Source organism: Clarias gariepinus, chromosome 27 (genome assembly GCF_024256425.1).
Source record: "Clarias gariepinus isolate MV-2021 ecotype Netherlands chromosome 27, CGAR_prim_01v2, whole genome shotgun sequence".
Taxonomy (NCBI): Eukaryota; Metazoa; Chordata; class Actinopteri; order Siluriformes; family Clariidae; genus Clarias; species Clarias gariepinus.
This window is the reverse complement of record NC_071126.1, coordinates 2373533-2388284: the sequence shown is the minus strand read 5'-3', so window position 1 is coordinate 2388284 and position 14752 is coordinate 2373533. Positions and strand designations below refer to the sequence as shown.

The 14752-nt window shown below is 39.3% G+C and overlaps 1 protein-coding gene across 1 annotated transcript in view; it reads right to left on the bottom strand.

Moving 5' to 3' along the window:
- The window catches only part of clocka (clock circadian regulator a), a 30851-nt gene extending 29602 nt beyond the window's left edge, over nucleotides 1-1249 (bottom strand). The window contains exon 1 of the mRNA XM_053489265.1: nucleotides 848-1249. The gene's annotated coding sequence lies outside the window, so the exon portion shown is untranslated. The remainder of the gene's footprint in view (nucleotides 1-847) is intronic.
- Between the last annotated feature and the right edge of the window lie 13503 nt (nucleotides 1250-14752).

The window sequence follows — 14752 nt, the reverse complement described above, 5'->3', positions numbered from 1 at the left end:
CAAGAAAAGAGAGGCTCTACTCTGTATCAGTATAGGGCTCCTAATAAAGTGCACCAAAAGTGTATGTCATGATAAATAATTACTGTTAATCAGTGATCTAAATACAGTGGAACCTCGGTTCACGAACGTCCCGGAGTACGATTAAATCGGTTTACGACCAAAAAAATGTGCCCAAAATTTGTCCCTTCTCAGAACACGACCCAGAAACCGCCACCCAAAGCTGCCGCCACCGGCTCAACAAATTGGCCAGCATCAGTTTAGCTCAGGTCGCGGTCACGAATCGCACACGATAAAATAACTTTATGCAAAGTGGGGTGACGTCAAGAAGTATCATCTGAGGAGGCCAATAAACATAAAGAGAGAGAAAACACCTGAAGGAGAATTACACAGTGCTGTTATGGAAGGGGACTCTCCTTCCAACACTAACCTCCTTCCCACCCATCTCCATCACTTCACGTCAGCGAGTCTCTCTAAGAAAGGTGTGCGAACAATACATGTAAGTATGTACAGTTGATTTATTTAGTGCAGTATAATTAAGGCTTTTTTATACCTTGTTATATAATTTGTGAACAAAGTCATCAAAGGTTAAACATAGTTCATAGTGACAGGGAACGGATTAATTCTATTTATATTTATTCCTATGGAAAAAACTGAATCGGTCTATAACCAGATCAGGTTTTAACCAGAACTTAAGAACGAAGTAAGTTTGTGAAACAAGGTTCCACTGTATAAAGAATAAAAAGCATTATATCTAATAAACATGCAGTGAATGAAAGCAACATAAAATACACATATACTGTACAAATTCTGCCTAAAATAAGTCTGAATGTAAACAGTTACTACCCACCTCATCAATAACTTTAAAGAGCCCCCTGGTTTGCTATGCTATTTAAGAAGTACAATCACAAGCGGTTGCTCTAGACGTGTTTGAGGTGCATGAAAATGTGTGTTAACAGCTCCCTCCGTCTCAGCTGTCCACTCGTTATCAGATAACCAGATCACCCGAGACAGGTGCTGATGCCGGGTCTGAACGTGGCCTCGGTTTCATTCTGAGCCAAACCGACCTCCAGTCCACCCGGGCTGCGCGTCAGCAGGGGTTTGATTCAGTTTTTTACATGTCGTAAGGAAAGCTTGGAGAAATCTGAGAGATCCAGCTGTGGTGCAAAATGCTCAAAAGCGTGCTTTGGGTCTCTGTGGCACGTCAACGTTTTCCAGGAAGGAGGAGCACACCTGTACTGCATTTCAGCAGGAAACTCCTTTTTGAGAGACAAACAGACAGGAAATTACCAAAAAGTCACCTCCCTACTTCAAAAATGAACAAAACTGTGAAGGAGGAGAGTAATGTAGACACTTGCTTGACTTCAGAAATGATTCCTCTTCAGTTAGGTCCTCGGATTAGTGTCGTCGCCCTGAAATATATATAAAAAAATAGAGAGATTTAAAACAATGACATCACCGTGACATTACACTATTTATTCAATTCCACATCATTTGTGCTCAGGTGTGAGACTGAACCGAAAAAAGGCCAGAACAGAATTCTAAGGCTATCACACAAACCAGACAGTCATCTACTGTACAGTTTCACTGAGCCTGTGTCCATGATAACAGGGCCTAAGATATAATGCCTCGGGAATTTTAAGATTATTTTTCGGTTCGCCACAGTTGTAAAGAGTGTTTATACAAGTTACTACAGACTTTTTGACACCGTTATCCTTTGACAACTTTCATCGGCGAGGCGTTTCCACCTACAGAGCCGACACTCACTCAGGGTTTTGTGTGTAAACTCGGGAGACTGTTTAGTTTAAAAAGTTGACCATCTTTACCAACACCCCTGCCTCATGTAATTAAATGATGCAGATTAAATTAAACAAATGGGAAGAAATGTTTTACTGAGAGACTACAAAGTGCCTAAAGATTTAACAATAATAAAAAAAATTGGTTATTTATGTAACAATGGTCTGTTCCAACCACTCAGCATTCAGCATCACCAGGATACTAATCACTGACCCTCACTCATCACTCATCAGTAGATAACCTACTGGGATAGCATTCTGTTCATTTTGCTCCAATTATAAACTGCATATTGTTCTCTGATTGGGAATCCTAATCTAATCCTAGTCCATCCTTAATCCCTCCTGCCTTCGCAAAAGAAAAGTCATTAGTGTGAGATGTTTAATGGTTAAATATCTAAGTATAATAGTATAATTTCCTACGCAGCTTTTTTTCTTCGCTAAGATAAAAATCATTTCTGCTAGGACCATTAATAGAGCCAACATTAAAAGCTGTATGCTTTCTTGAAGTGACACAAAAGATGATGCTGAACAAAGAGACATTCTGTAAAAAACATGTTCGATACTCATGAGATTTGAACCCTATCCCGACTGGTTTAATCACCAGTCATTAAGTTCTTACACTTAAAAAAAAAGTTAAACGCCATTCAAATTGATCCTCTCATGGGTCACACCCACAGAGCTAACTAGATGAGGCAGGGATGAAATATTTGCTTACTGCCTCTGAGACAATAGAGCGCAGAGCAACAAGAGTGAGCAAGCTTTCAACTGAAAGAGGAAGAACCATCAGTTAACCAAATTCCTCTGACTATTGTTGTGGAATTATAAGAACAAAACAGACTGGTGACTTGCAGTCTAGGAAAAGTTGGCAATGTAAAGCTCAGGGGTGGGACGACGTACACAGTAGCAGCTTTGCTGTCCCATCTGAGCTCCTTAAGCAAAACAGAACACTTAAGGGGTTTTCACATTAGGAACGATTGATCTGCACCGGGCTTAGGAACGATTGCTCCGCCCTCTCCACTCTCTCCATACAGCAGATGGCAGTACACGCCCACTTGGTTTTCAAGCCGCCATTAAAAACACGAGGAAGAACAAGGAAATTTTCCTGCTATGCTTAATATTATTTGTATTTGAGGAAAAATATCAACAGCAAACCCTCTTGCGTGCCTTCCTACCGTATCAGATATGGCTTTGTGGGTCAGAGGACGAGATTGGCGCGTGCTACGCACACACAGATTTGAATGGAAACCGACGGCACTGATGACGTTGCATCTAAAGTGGTCTAGAATGGGACTCAATTTTAAGTCCTTTACAGCTAGCCTGGATATCTGAGCTAAAGAGAAACACCAAATCACAATCAGATCTTTGCTTTCTACAAGGAAAGCAAACTAGGGGTCGTGCCAATATGTGTTTTCTGAGCCGATACTGATCATCAGTAGGAAACACCGATAATCAATATCCAGGGACGGTATTTATGTTTGAAAACGTACAAATATTTTAATTCTTACTCACAATTTACATTCAAAATTTCATTATATAATGACCCTTGTCATCATTTGATGGTGTGTTGCAAAAACCACTGAGCTAAGTTTTATAACAGAGCACATTGTACATTTTGCGCTGAATTTTTTACCTTTCCTCTTACTGTTGGGCCAAAAGAAAAAAAAAAAAAGGGAGCCCCATCTGTGGGACACTGCTAAGAATAAAAACCATCAGAGACTTCAGAAGTGTTAGCTTTTACTTTCAACAGTCGCGTCAACTCACTGACCTGCAGAAATCTTCATTATTCTAGATACTAATAAATAACCTGAACCTGTTGAGAACATAACTATAGCAGAAATTCAGGCTCAGAAATATTCAGAACCAATGCAAAAACTGGGACATGAGTACTGCTGGTGTCTGTGCTGCTTGTACTGTATAACCAGTAAATCAGAGTACAGTAGATCACAAGATTACTTTAGATAAGTTCTTTCCCAGTTCATGTCTTATCAGACTGACTCTTATCAATTTGTTAATGTTAATTGCGACCTCTCTGTACGTACAAAAAATAAAGTTCAGTGTTCTCTACTGCAACCCCATTGCATGGTACCACTGAGTAAATTAATTTCATAAAACGTGATTATTATCTATATTATATTCTCCCAGTGCTTTGCTAATGATGTGTTTCACTGAAACACACAAACTGAAATACACCAGCTCAATACAGACTTTAGACTACCCAGCACCGTTCTGCTATTATGACCTGGAAGTATAAAATCAAAGTGAAAGATTTTTTTTTGTTTTTTTTTAATGTACGCGAATCCAAAGCAAGTCCTAAGCAATTCACATGGGTCATGGCCAGGTTTTGTAGTCAATGGCTTGATAAACTCAGTTAAAAGAATCTGGTCCACATCCAGCATGATAAGAGAGGAGTTTATTACTGCGACAGAGGTCTGATTAACTCAGGTAGCACTTCTAGTAAATCTAGTACACAACTTTAAACTAAAAACCACGTTTCTTTAAAAGTTTTCAAATAAACCAGAATATATTCTTAGTATCTGCACATCATCAGATGTCTGTTATTCTTGTTTAGCTTTGCTATTAGTGTGAATCCTAATTCATTTTACGACCTTACATTGAACGGGATTTTGCAGCAGCTTTTCTATAGTTGATGAGATTTCTACATCACCTCTAAAGGGGCACGGACGTTGTCATTAAGGTGAATAATTAATGAATTCTGAGCTAAACTGCGATAAAAACACTAACGTTTTAAGTCCCGCCTTCACGCTCTAAGATTCGAACTAATCATGATGAACCGGAATTCTTGTAACCAATCATGTTTTAGAAGGCGGGGCAGATCATTTAGATAGATAATTACAAATAATATTATATAGACTTACATAGAGATAGAGATTAAAAATGCAGTAAGAAGCAGCTGTTTCTTTAAATCATTTGATCTTTAGCTCTAACACCACAGCAGGTTAGTCTGGAAAAACCTGCATTGATGCAGAACATGTATTCCAGTAGCTCGCCTTCCATCAGCTAGAGGTAATTCTAAAATATTTACATTCAACACAAAGCACTCGTCACAGACAACAAGAGAAGGACGCAAATTCCATCCTATGTGTTGCAAGTCAGGAAATAGTGCTATACAAGAGTATATACCAAAGGTCAAGGGTCTAGCTATTAAAAGATGTATCTGTTTATATTAGTGATGATTCGGCTGCCTGAAAAAGCGGAAAAGCATCAGCGTTAGTGCCCCAACAGCTTTATTACAGTATTAAAACTTTATCCTGGAATAAACGCTTATGCAGGATTGTATTAGAACGTTTCTGTTTTTAGTTAATAGCCAATAGATCAAATATTTAAAAAATGTTTTTAAATTAAATGTCATGACTTTGACTAAACATGCCCACAGAAAAGTGTTTAAAATAATTAAACCTCCCTCCCTCCCTCTTACTTACTCACTGAGTCCCAGGGAACTCCATGGACTAGGCGAAGTACACCCTTAAAGGAGTGAGCACATACTGTAAGTACACCACACAAGCACACACACACTCATTCACATATTACGGGCAACTCAGAAATGCCAATTAGCCTACACTGCATGTCTCTGTGATGAAACTGGAGTAGACGATGGAAACCTACTAAGCACAGGGGGAACATGCAAACTCTACGCACACAAAGACCTGAGGCAGGACTCAAAACTTCGACCCTGGAGGTGCGAGACCATGGAGCTAGCCACTACGCTACATATATACTGTAAAATATACAAATATAAACATAATTATATCACGAAACACATCTCAAAATAAGGAGGTTACCTTTTTAAGGGTTTAAAACGAGGCTCATAGTGTTAACCAATCAGAGAAGGCGGCTCAATCAATAAGTGAATGCATGACCGGTTTACTGCTCCTGCCCAGTAGGTGGGGGTAATCCAGCTTCAAGCTCAAAAGAAGACTGCGATTAAGTCATCAGTGCTTCTGTGTTGCCAAATTGGGCATTTCTCTGTCCAACAGGGCGTGTTTTTACTCATCTTAACCAGATTCCAGTGAGCTCATGGTAAGAAGCGGCATAGTGCCCTACTTCCCCGACTTGTACTAGTACACTTTAACGAGTAATTGCATTTTTAATCTATTTCTCTAAGAAGAACTGTCTCTTTCTCTCTCACACACACACACACACCTAACACAGGCCAAAGTGTGAAAAAAAGATGGTCAAGTAACAGGATGCTTAAAGAAAGCCATTTAGAGAGAAATCAGAACCAGACTTTGAGACAGAGGAGGGTCGTGTGTGAGAGAAAGGGGGTTGTTGCATGGCTGGGAGGCGGTAGTTAGCGTGGTGAGAACAGTGCGAGGACGCTGTGGTTTTGTAACTGTGATGTCACTGAATGCTTCACTGACCCGCTGACCCAATGACCTACTTTCCTGCCTCTGCTGCTCCCTCGCTCTAAGATCTAATCTCTACTTCACAGTCAGACCGCCTGAGCCACTTTCCTTCAAGGCAGCCATATTCCTTCATTTAACACAACAACATGAAAGAAACACACACACACAAAAGCTTCTCCTATTTATTCTGCTCCTTTACTAAAATGACGAGTGAAGATTTAGTGATTTAAACTGAAAAAAAGCAAGCAGTCGATTAAAATCACACACAAAAACACACACACACACACACACAGTGCTGTCTAATATTCTTGCAATCGTCTACAGGTGGACAGAACAGTCCTTTAATATCAGCCAGAACACATCTGTACAAGTCCCAGTAATATCACATACATACTGTACATACAGACTAAAACATCCCAGGAATAATTTAATCGGCACTTGCATTCGTTCAACTGAAACACTGTACAACTTTCTGTCTCGTAATAAGTTCCTTAAAAGACACCCGGGGCATTTTCATTATTCTCAGTCACTGCAAGTCTCTGCAAGCTCTCAGGGAGCGTGTGCATGTGTGTGTGTACGCTTCTCAGATGTAGGTCAGTGAAGCTCAGAGTACTTGAGTCACTCCGACACGGATCCTCGGTATGCACGGCACCATGACAACGGTGCCTGTCGGCAACACCATAGCAACCGCTCACACCAGCCGGGGTAAAAATAGATACCGAATTCCTCCACAGCAGAAATTCCCTCCTCCTCTCATCGCTCTTTTTATCTTTCTCGTTCCCAAGCACTCAGGAATACACACCGTCTCCTGGCTCAGCAGAACTGGAGCATCCTCTAACACTAATCCTTCCTTTAAAATCCAAGTCAGGGATGTTATCAGATAATATCCCTGTAGAGATATTATTAGATAGTATCAATATCTGCGTTAAAAAATAAAAAGAACATTTGTTTTTGCTTCATATGAAAAGTGTCCTGTAAAAAAAAAAAAAAAGACAAAACAAGAAAAACATTTCCATACATCATTCCAGCAGAAAAGCGATTTCAGTTAATCTTCACCTGAATATTCTCTTGCACTATCGCTTCCTTCTACAGATTTCTGGTATAGACATGATCACATTTTCATCACGCTGTCTACTGGCTATGATCCTACTCCACTACAGTGCAAGAACTGCAGAAACCATTTCCACTTTTCAGAAAGTCAGTGAAAATTCAGACTTCCTTTAGATTATGTCATGAACATACACACTTTATGTGGAGGAAAAAAAACTAAACCAACATTGTTTATAAAAGTATTCAGCAACATTAGCATGAAAATTAATTGTGCAGCAGCATCAGAAAACCGCATTATTATTTGAGTCTGTGTGGAATTAAAATACAGTAAGTACCTCACATACGAACATTTGAGTTACGAACTTTCCAAGATACGACCTAGTGTTCACACATGCTAAATCATGGACGTTAGATCACATTGTCACATGAGTGCAGCGTACATCCCAGGATGTCCGGAATCAAGCAGAAAAAACAGCAGTGATGAAGCCGTAGTACCTGGACAATGTTTGTTAAACTTACGAACAAATTTGACTTACAAACGCCCTCTTGGAACGGAACTCGCTCGTATGTAGGGGACTTAGTGTATCTTGTGATCTTAATGAGAGTCGCAAACTTCACACATTTTTCTTAACCCATAGTCAAACACTTAATTAACAAAGAATAACTAATCAATCATTAATAATTAACGCTAACCAGATGCACGTTTCCACCTTAATTTAGATTATACTTAAAAAGAGGTGTACACCAATTCCTTTATAGCAGCTCAGCACATTATTAGCACTGTCCTCTTCATATTAATGTTCTATCTCTTTTTTGATTATTATTTAAAATAGTTAAAATCTAATTACATTGACATAACTCTCTTTCCCTCATCGCTGTGTTGCCGCACAGATCTGTGCTGCTTGCGTTTTTAGGGATAATCCCTCCTGTGTGGGTTTTTTATTTCTTCTTGTCTTAGAGCAGCCTGTTCATTGTATAGAACTGTTTCTCTGCAGAGAATATGTGACCATTACTACGGCCTTCCTACACTACTGCATTTACTGTGTCCCAATACACACCTCTCACGCTACTGCTCCTGTTTATTCTGCTCGCGCGAGAGGGAACTGTCCACTATTAGTTAATTGATCATGTATGGCAGATGGACAGATTTTTAAAAAGGATCAGTAAATATACTTGGAAAGCCTTGGGCGGCCCACCCACGTAACAGAACTCTATCAGTGGGAAACACTGCGATCCATGTATCAGCACATGACTTTTACATTTTTAATAGATAAAATCTGGATATTTATACAATCGTGATACTTCCAGAATCGCGATATAAATTGAATCGGCACGTAGGTATCGTGACATCATATCGGGTGGTGACTGGAGATTCCCGTCCCTACTAGTTACACAGATACAAACCCTTAAAACAACAGCAACAACACTATCAGCTAATATTCCATGGCTGAACAACAAAACATTTACTCTGAATGTGTGAAGATTTCTCAACTGTATCCCGTGCACATAAGGAAGCGGTAAACTCTACACAGGTTACTTTATTTTCTCCTTGAAGGCTCGGAGATGCTTCTTGTTAACACCACTTCAGAATCTGCACCCCTGCTGTGGGTGAGCTGTGAGCCCCATGCCCCATGCCCCGCGCTCACAAAAGCTTTCTTTGTCTGACGAGGATTTTCAAAGGCCAGCGAGTCGGAAAACATCAGAAAACCACTGGTGCTGGGCCTCACCACAGAGCTGGCAGCGAGCCTCACGCTGGAGCCGCTGCTGCAGCCTTCGTGCCAAACATTGGCACCTCTGCCAAGTGGGTCAGCCAAGACCTGCTATAAAGGATGCAACGAGGTGCAGAGGAAACAGCGAAGAAAAAGGATTTCAGAGAACTTATTGTTCATTCATCCATCTCACTGAAACATTTGCTTATATATACACTGTATCTATATGATTTGTTTCCCTCCAAACAGCACCAAATAAAGAGAAGGACTAGAGCCCCAACATGCAAAAATCAGAGCTTGGAGAAAGTGTTAGACAAAAACATGCTAGAAGAACAGAATAAAAAGCTGTAAAGTTGTGCCTTCAGTACGAAAAACAAAATATATCCATAAACTACCATAAACTCTAGCATAGAGTCTCATAAATTCTACCATAAAAATTAGAAAAAGAAGTAAGGATCTCCCAAAACCTCTAAGAAGGAAGCAGTTTGCATTATCTGCAGAGGCCAGGGTGTATCTTTAAGCAATTCATCAATTTTAGACAAGCTAACATTTTAGCTGCTCAGGAAGGCTCCATGTGGTCTACTTGAGATGTGTGTGGTGACCAGTGACGGTCCCACTTGACCATGAAGACAATCTTGGACTGGGAGGATGGAGACAGCTGTTCTCTGAGGACTCGAGAGTTCAGGACTAAAGTTTCCACAAACAGTTTGGTACCTGAGCCTTCAATAATGAAAGTGGACTCTATATTAACATCTCCTGTTATACTGAACTTCAGTCTCCTAACACACAGTATGACTGGAGATCCATCCCTGATATCTGATATCACCCAGATGAAGATTGTTGACTCTGGTTCCTTTTACATTGTAAAAACAATTACATTTTTAAAAAATAATTTTAGCATATTTATTTTGTTTGGGTTTATCATGCTATACACATCAAGCAGATTTATAAATAACACTTACGCATCAAGATGATGATACAGTTATTGTCGTTCTTTCAGATAAAGTAAGCCGAACACATCTTCAAGTAAGAAGCAAAAATAATAATTAAAAAATATTTTTATATAGTTTTATGCATTTTCCTAACACGAGCTTTAGTGAGACAGTGATGAATGCCTGTGTAGGGTTTTTTTTTTCTTCTTGCCTGTTTCTTCATGCATTTTACACATTTCTCAGTATCATTTCGAACCAAACCGTCAGCAAAAAAAAAAGGAAAAAAAAGAGCAGTGATATATTCAACATTTTTCTTTACGGAAGCAATTTATCAAAAGTAAAATGGCGAGGCCAGCAGAAATCAGCAAGCGAAATCAGCTAAACTTTGGGTAAAGGAGACAATATATACGCACACAAAAGTCCTACACTTTTTTTATTACAACACAAAATATTATATCTATGCCTAGTATTGTAAAGGTTCTCCATGGCCTTGGTCAGGCACAGCATGGCAGGCTGTAATGCACCGGGTGTTCTGGTGCCTTTTTATCATGAATTTTCAGCGATTTGTGTTGCATTGCTTTTCTATTCTAAAAAATTGCACCAATCAGGCTGGCCTTAGGTCCCCTTGGGCATGGGTGAGCCTTGGGTTGTGAACAGATTGGCTACATACTAGTCAATTCTACATAGTTAATGCAAACAAAAACCATTAACCCCTGAGGTATGCCGTTATTCCCAGATACTTACTGGTGATTTTTGGGTGTGGAGATTTTGGGTAGTCGTAGCCAAATCTAACAAGTTTTTCAACAACTACCAACCATGGTGGGCGAGGTCTGTCACAAGTCAAATCCCCAGAAAGAGGGTGGCCATCTGCTCTCTAGACCCCCAGCTACGGCTGGCTGTATCATCACTCAGGAACCAACTTAATATAGTGAACACATTTCCGCATGACTGTAGGTCTTGAAGTATTGTGTATTTGCAGAGTACGGCCGGCATAGGGGTGCAAGTCAGAGAGGCGCAAAAAAAAATGTTCTAAGAACGGTTTTGTTATTGCAGAACTGGTTCAATTAGATTGTTTTACACCTTTAGAACTGTTCTCAGAACAGTTAAATACTTGGTTAATTACACATGAATTTAACTGCTACTGGAATTATGGGAATGGCGTCACAAAAATGTCTGACTCACCAAATGCTCATATTATTATGTTTGGACATGAATACTGAGGCTTGATTGACTTCTACACCGGCGTTCGTTTGTCTCTGTCTAACGTCAGCCCGCAGTCCAAATTGTAGTTTGTGTGTTAACCTGTGGGGGCAGTGTGTCGGGAACTGGATATGAAAGCCCCCGCTACTGGGTTCACTCTTTGACTGCACAACGTCGGATTAAAGGCAGTTTTTTTGTGGGTTATGAAGAAATGCGAAAAATTTTCGCATATTTTTTTCAACAATTTATTTTATTTTATTTTGCCTTTTTCCGAATTTCCCCATTTGAACGCCAAGAAAAAGCTGCATGCAACGTTTTTTTAATGCCGTATAAACGCGCAGCCGGACAAACGCACGTCACCAAAGCCCGTGTGAACACTCTCATTGACTCCTACGTGTAGAAAACACTCGCCGCATGATCCGCGCTCACCAGGTGCTACAAACACAAGAAAAACGCTCGATTTTAACGACTTACTTAGTCATGTTTGTATAGCTGGTTGAATCTACCGTCCACGTCTCACCCATGATCATTACTTAAGCTACGAAGAAGGTGTGCACGGGTACACATCCCCTGGCCAGAGTGCCCTCTCTGACCCCGCTCTTCACCAAACACTTCTACACTTAAACAAACACCCTCCTATCTAACTGATCTACTGTATCAATGTGTAAGGCTTGGGTTCTCGGACTACAAAGCCGTTGCACTACAAAGGGCGTCTACTAAACCTTTTAAATGGAAATTCGACTTTATGAATTTGAATGGCAAAACGCTGAGTCTATGTTTGTGTTTAATAAAGCAAATAAGTATGCACTTCATTCATTCCATGCGAGCCAAAGCTCAAACAGAATAAAAAATCTTTTTTACTATAAATATAAACCTTGACGGTAAAAAGTGTGAACAGAACATTTGAATGTTCTGTTCAGAGTTGGAGATATTTAAGTGATCAAGTCAAGTGAGCATTTGTACATAACGCTTTTTTCTGAAGAGCCTTTCAACGATAGATATTTTTTTATATATGATGTAAATAAGGCTAGGCTTAGGTCGGCTCGGTTTCGGTTTACTTGCCTGGTGTGTACCGAGGTTTGGATGGCGGTGTTCACACTTGTTTAAGTACCAGAGTTAATTTTAATTGAACCAAACATATCAAGTTTGAACAAACCCTTAGACATCTCCAAAATGCTTCTGAAATACAACTCGTCATTTCCACCTTTGTTTTTTCCTTTAAGGCTTCCTTTTTGCCAGATTCAAAACATGAACATTGACCACAATGAAACTACAAACTGAAAACTCATGGATAACTAAATCTATCTAAACTAAAATTAAAATACAGAACGTAGACAATCTTTCTGTTAAAGATCGACACAAACTTTAAACAGACTTACTTTGTCTTTTTGCAAAAACCACGTCTGCTAAATGACGACAAAGGCGAGTAAAACATGAAGCGTGAACAAATTGAAGTACAACAGACCATTTAAGGCAATCAAAGCAGTTCCTGAGAAACACACCCACTTTTAAATGCCAAACAAGATAAGAAGCTTTGTGTTGTATTTCTTAAGGAAGACATCTATATTTAAAACGTGAAAATGTGCACTTGCCTACTGCGAGTTAAACAGTCTTCTGATTCGGCCGAGCAGCATGTCCGTGTGCCGTGCCTTTGTCTCAGGGCATAACACTAGAAAATGCAGACAGTACATTCAGTTCCTGAGCTTTTACTCTGATGCCTTTGCTGCTTGTTCCACAGTGCGGGTTGACACTACTGGTCTTTGTGGCCTTAAGGGTTTACATTCTGCATGTTAGACTGGATCGCAGCGACGCTTCAGCTGGTGACACACATCTACAATATTCCCAGTTTCAGACAAAACGGGTTTTCGGCAGTAATTGACAACGCACCACAGAACGTTGCTATGCTTTGGACTTTAAACAGCTCAATTACCGGCACACCACTGACATCTTCTTTAAGAGCTGTACAATTTAATTGATGATGTCAGCCATTACCAAATTAAATGTAATAAGAAAATTACGTTGTTTTAATACAATGAGTGTATTTTTATTATATATTATTACTTTTAAGCAGCAAAGAAACGTAAAAACTTAATCAGAATTAGTTTATCTAAATTTTAAACCAAAATATAAACCTAAAACATCAAACTTTTCAGTTAATTTTTTATAAATTATGTCCCATGAACCACCTGCACTACCATTACAATAAGAAACTTTGGGAAACACTGCATTAAGCAATTCAATCGATCTGTTGTCAGTCGAATCAATGAACGGAATCAATGGATCAATTTTTTATTCAGAATCTCATCACACTTTTTAAGTTAAAATTTTTAAGGTAAAATTATAAAATGGTAAATAGCCATAATTTCTCATATTCCTTAAAATGAATACAATAGCTTTTGCCAAAAAAAAGCTTTTCATTTTCTTGTTTGCCAATACTCATGTTTTGCAAGATTATCACTTTTTAGTTATGACTGGAGGCTGAAGCACAAGATCACGTATCCATACAAGACATGTTAAACAGTCTATACCAAAAAAAAGCCTGCAAGTAATATGGCTTTTTTTTTTTTTTTTTTAGAACCATTTCCTTTTTTATAAAAGATGTGTCTGCAAAGCTGTGGCTTCCTTCACTGCCACACACATTTCCTCTGCTTAACCTATTTTTTAAAGTTTAATATTGTGAAGATGGTCTATATTGTTTATACATCAGCGAGCCCAAAGACAGCACAAGCATTAGCAGCAGTTCATGCAGGCGTATGGGGTTCACATGTCTCTGGTGTGTGGAAAAGACTAAACTAAAAGAGGATCATGGGTAAATCAGGGGTGTAAGTAGTGAGGTCAGGTGCTGATGCTGGGCGAAGATGGCCTGGGGTTCCGGTTCATGCCAAAGATGTTCAGTGGGTTTGATAAGAGAGAGAGGACGCTTAAAAACACATCCTCCACTCCAACATCCGGACACCATGTCTTCACGGATTTCATGTACTTCCAGTAAATAAAAAGGAAATGTTACCCATAGTATACAACCAGGTGATCACGGCCATATAGCGTAGTTGATGCATCACGCCAGACACCTTCTGTTTCAAAACACACCTATACAGCACCCTTTCGCAGACTTAAAGAATAAACCCTGTTGCCATGGAGATACACATGCGCTGGCTAAATCCATGAGACTGAGGCTTCTTATCTTGAGACTCCTAAAGCAGTGATGTTATGACTCGGGTCTTGCTGCATGACCTTGCACATGGTGCTTTTATTCTTACCAGTGGCTGATAATCGAATTCTCCCCCAATACTACTACAGGAAACACACACATACCAGAATAACTCAGAATATTTGCAATGGATATCAAAATCAAACCAGTGAATGACATAGGAAAAACCTTTAATTCATTCTGCTTTAGTGATTAAAATTTCCAATCTGTAAAATAAAACCAGTGGACGACTAACAACATGATGCATGTTGTTAATTAAAATAAAGCGCTCCAAAATGGAATCTTTCCGATGAAAAACATCATGCATAATAAAGGAGACCCAAATAAATACAAGATGAAGAATAAGATATTTCAAAAGAGAGAACGTTCTGGTTTATAGGCAAATTAGATGCTATTTCTAATGATAACTTCTAACAAAAGTCATTATTACAAGAATGATGCTGTGAAAGGTCAATAGATTTTTATAACGCTGGAAAGCTTTTGTGTTCGTGCTGTG